This window comes from Nymphaea colorata, chromosome 4 (genome assembly GCF_008831285.2).
Source record: "Nymphaea colorata isolate Beijing-Zhang1983 chromosome 4, ASM883128v2, whole genome shotgun sequence".
Lineage (NCBI taxonomy): Eukaryota > Viridiplantae > Streptophyta > Magnoliopsida > Nymphaeales > Nymphaeaceae > Nymphaea > Nymphaea colorata.
Window position 1 is genome coordinate 23,431,050 of NC_045141.1, and position 5,469 is coordinate 23,436,518.

Below are 5,469 nucleotides of genomic sequence, written 5' to 3' on the forward strand. Positions count from 1 at the left end.
TTTTAACCCTTCATTATCCGGTCGGGTTCTCAAGACCGCCGCTAGTGGGTTGATATCTGAAAACTTTGATGCCACACAATGTGGTGCGGCGCATTCTCATTGGTTCTTAATCTTTCGATATCTCTGCAGTCGTCCCAATATAAACCTGGCTTCACTTCTATAGTCGTTGACCCGATGCATCATCACGTCGATTTTAAAGGGGAAGTAGGTCCCACGTCCTGCCCATCAATCTGTTGATTATTGTTCCAGGTTGGCCACCATTCTAACCACTGTTCTGCCCTCTTTCCTCATGATTAAGGCCTCAAAATCCGGCAGATATCATTGAACATGCCAAACCGCTGTGGTTGAGATGGTACCAAGAGCCAACATGTGAACTCTAACCTATATCACTGAACTAGGGTCACGGGTAAAATTATGGGATTACTGAGAAAGGCCCTTAGCAGTCTTTAGGTTGCTTAGACTTTTGCATGTTCAAAAGAGGTCGACGACTGCTTAGGTAAGGGAGCTTCTTAGAAAAATGGTTTCCTGTTAGTTTTGTCGAACTGGAAAAGCAGTATTCTTATTTACAAATTTAGTTTGTCCTGCTCAGGCAGCTCCGTCCAACGCGGTGCTTGATACGAGAGGTCACCATAAAGCTGTAATGAAGTTAAACATGGTGAAACTTTTGACATTTCTAGGTGGCAGGTCCAAAAGTGTGTTTGGTTCCATCGTTCAAATGGTTGGTCCTACCTCCATTACCAGGTTGGAATCTGACCTATAACTTGAAGAATTCATGGCCTTGATATGCACGTATAATTTAACCATGGTTGAGAAAATGGGAATGTTGGTTGTTTCTGCTGTAAGGTCGGACTAACTCCTGACAGGGCCATCTGTGTTGTCTCTTGAATAACCAACTGAAAGCTGCATTTGTTCTTTCTTTTGAGAGCGCGATAATACAACGTCCTGTTCTTGGCATATTCTTAGGGGCATGAATCAAATGCTTTGCAAGAACTTGCTTCTTGGCCATCTAAAACATCTATAGGGGGGCATGTGGTTGTCAGTTATTCGTTTCAAATTTGGGATAAAGCAATGAGACAGGATGTTCATGCGAGGTATTACGTTCCGGGGGTGGAAGTGGAAGGCATTTTCGCTGTGTCAAATTTAATCTGTTTTGTTCACATTAAAAGTAGCAGCGCTGCACGTGCTTGCGCCCAGGTCGCTCCGTCTCGAAATGGTGGTGAGATGGACGGTAAGGTACGGAACGCATAAATAATGCCCTCCGTCCGATGCAAACTAATCCCATTGGCGCATGCGAAGAGAAGGCAGATTGGAAAGACGAAACATGTGAAGGGGGAATAAAAATGCCAACTGTTTGTCATATGTGTGCGGTTCAGTAGTAAATAATCAACCGACAGTAGTGGTGGGCACTCTCAAGTACTAAAAAAAGTCACAAGGAACACAGTGATGGCGGGTGTTTCCCTTTCCGTTTGTTGCATATATATATGAATGATCCTGAGACCGTGCCCCCTCAAATACGCTTCATATGCGTGCGTTATAGTATTTAAAGTTGTTTTTTGATAAATGTGATTACATAAAAAGATGCAAATTATATGAAAATATAATTAAAAGACCGTTAAGATTTGATGTTAGATTGGATTTATGAGCTAAGACAGCCAAGACAGTTAATATTTAAAATCTTATAAAATTTTATTTATGTGTCCGATATGAGTGTTTACGCTTTTCGTTCATTTGTCTTGTTGAAATTATAAAAGACAACACTAGAAAGCAAATTAATTTTAAGGCATGGTTATGCTTACATTATGCCTCATATTGCTTTTTATTTCTCAAGTACATCTAACAGTATAAGTAATTTAGAATATATGAAAAATATAAGAAGAAAGTCGTGGAAATCTGTTGTTTATTTCAATCTATTGAGTTTTGAGCTGACCAGGAACGTTAATTTAAAAATTGTATACATTCTGATTTACATGCATTATTTTCATACACTTTTGAAATCTTGTAAGTATATATCTATTTATGTGCGTGGATTTGTGAAAAAGCACGCTTACATTGTTTTTGAGGCAGACAAGGCAATATATATGTATATAAATAAGTTTATTTCTATATTATTAGATTTAGCTGTTCGCAATATTTCCTCGGGTGATTTTAAGCAGTTTTCCGAAAAATTGTTAGCACAAATGGCGTTTGGCCGTTTGGATGATTATAATCCCGGAAGCCTAAGACAGTTAGATGTTAGTAAAAGCTCTTATATCGATATGTATCACATTTTTTTGGCTTTTGAACATACAATTTGGATATTTTGCATCAATTCTTATGGTTGGTTGTGAAAGCCGGTTGGGTGGCCGAATCCTGCACGACTAAATCTAACTCATTATATAAACTGGAAACTCATGCAAGCTCGAATGCACCAAATTGTTTTGGTGGTTTCTTTTTGGCATGATCACTTTCATGGTCGCCAACTCTTGAATCGTCAATTACAATAATTTGCATTTTCCAAGCCTTGAAAAATAAACCGATAAACAAGCTGTCGCTGTCTGCTGCTCTCGGACTTTTATAAATACTGAAGGTTTGAAAGCCATGTTTTCTCGTTTCATCATAAAACGACACGGTCCAACAGCTGTTTTGCATCATTAGGATGTCGAACATTTCTATATGGTTGGGTTTGTTAAAGTGGGAATCACTTCCCACATGTCCTGATTTCCCGTTTACAGTGAGAGAGAGGGAGAGAGAGAGAGAGATCTTGTTGATGGGGGACACTGTGCACGTCAATCTTACCTGAGAAAGCATTGTGGTGAAAATATTTTGGGCTCTAAGTTGGTGACCAACAGACCATGTGCTGGTACCATGTCAAGCAAGATGAGCTATTCCGGTCATTTACAAATGCGAACAGATTCAGTACTCAGACCGAGGGACTGCCTACGCCACGTTGCTCCACTCCATATAGACTTTCTACTTCCACGCAACATCGTCATAAAAGCGTCTATTGTTGCTATGGATGCGTGGGAAGCACGAGAACCGTGCAGTGGTGCACTGCCCCCGGTTATCCACCGCACATCCCTTTTGTTAAAAGGATCCCGTTAAAAGAAGGGAATAGCTTCTCGATTGCTGTAGACGAACCTTTACTGTTATTCTTGTTGTTGTTGTTATTCATGAGTGATCAACATATTGTTGCTGACGTTTGCTGTTCAGAAAAATTCATGATTTTTTATTAATGTAACCATGGCTAGCAACTTACTGTAGTTATATATTTAGATGGATGGGTTTGTGTTACTTAAAATGTTTTGTATCTCATTGTGCTATTTTTGACTCTTGCTCTATTTGCTAATGGTAGTGAGTCAGTTCACTGATGACAGTTTAACGTGACAAATTTGATTCCCAGATATTAGTTTGAAACACTTAGTGAAAACGAACTGATTTATTAAATTGCATATAAGTTATGAGTGATTAAATAAGAAACTGATATTATTGTACTGAATAGGCTAGCTGGCGTTTGGCAGACCAAACTCGCTTGTGCTAACAGATGCATGTTGGGTACTGAATTTTTAACTTGAGTCTTAATAGTCCAATTTGCTCATGTATATATAGCATTTACAGTCCCATGACTGGAAACCTAACTGAATGGTCTGATCCATAAGAAAGAGATACATGAACAAGTTGGAGTAGGAGCCGTTTCTCACTTTCTTGTTTAATTTAAAACCATAAGATGTAGGTACATAAAGGAGGCCTACGTAGGTCCACTATTTATTAAGTCCAACCTAGTCGGATCGAGTTTGGAATGACATTGGGACTCGCAGTTAACCCTAAATTTTTATCACCAAAATCTGGATCTGACTAGCATAAGGTCTGAAGTTCACATGTAACTACGTCTTCAGTTCTTTAAGGTGGTCTTTGATGGCCTGTAAATCTGGAATTGAAAATATATTTCTTGAAAAAAAAAATGAAAAAAATCTTTTCGATTCTCATTTTGATGTGTGTGATGGCCAATAAAAGAGCGCATTTTTTCAATTGGACAATGTCAGTCCAAGTCCAACCATTAAAAAGGCATATTGGCCCGGAAGAAAAGAAGCGAGTCCAAACGTGCTGGCTGTTGTTAGGAATTGTCATTGAAATGGCACATCATTTTCCTTTGCTTGAGCAGCGATTATTTCTCTTTCCCGATCCTGCAGATTTCAACCAATGAATGGAGTCAACTTGATTGTGAGGTTTTACTGTGACACCTAACTGGTTTGGGTCAATGCCAGTAGCCATTTTTTTTCACTTTTCTTCCTTTAATTTGGTTAGACGATGATGAGGACAATTAATATGCTTGGTTATGCTCAATTTTGTTAGGTTCATCTGCGTGTTGTTTCTTTTAATTTTTCTGCATCAGACTGGTAGAAAGATAATTCTGACATAATATACATTATTGTTTAATTTGCTTCATGAGCTAATTAGAGTTGATAATTTTCTCGAATTAGATAGTAGCATACCTCTGCTCAATAGTGAGGCTATATTATGAGAGGATAATTTGAGGACTGTTTCATCCTTGTGTCTTATGCTCTGGTTCAACTTAGAAAACATGTGTAATAGAAAATAATAAACAAGCATTTACATACTGGTTCATTTTGTCACATCTTGAAAACGCTCGGTTTTTTCTGTCGCAATGGAAAAGCAAATTATGCTAAATAGTCAAAGAGCTTATCCTACTCCTGGGACAGGGAGTTCATTTTGGTTCTTCCCAATGCCTATCAACCCAAGGAATCGAAACTAACTTTATAGGTGAACCTGCGTCCACCGTAGATAGTGGATGGAAAGTTCAACCTTTTTCAGCACCTTCCAGATGGGGCCAACGAAACCCTCTCACCACATGATGTGCATTGACAGGTAGTTGATTGGTAAAGCTTGTGAGTTTATCTAGCTCGCTTAGGGCTTACGACCAGTTTAACTTAGCTTCCGCAGGATATGAACACTTTCTCATCATCAAGTGCACATGGAAATAACTTGGAGAATCTTGGTGACAGTGTGTATGCATCAACGGAATTGGACTCAAATTGGAGAAGAATATGCTTTTTCCTGGTACAATTTGTTTGTACAGATACCATTGATCTGAATACGTGGATTAAGTAAATATAAGGAGTATGCGAACTGATTATCAGCCGTTTTTATGTTTTCGAAAGCCAAAAATAATGTATGCATTGGCCATTTCAACAACACCCAATTAGATGGTAGTCTATTTATGGGTAAGTATGAAAAATTTATACTCCATGGCACAAATTTCAAGAATTTGTGGAGGTGCAGGTGGCCTCAGTTTGGAAGACGCATTGTTTTACCCCCTGCATAGAAGCTTGCCAGTGGTTGTAACACACTCTCTGCAATCTGTATAAAGCAAAAGGGCCCAAAATGAATAAGAAGGCCCACAGAAACCTGTACTATATGAGCGTGAAGGATGAGAAAGGAAATAGATGAGGAGGGGGATGTGGATTCATCTAA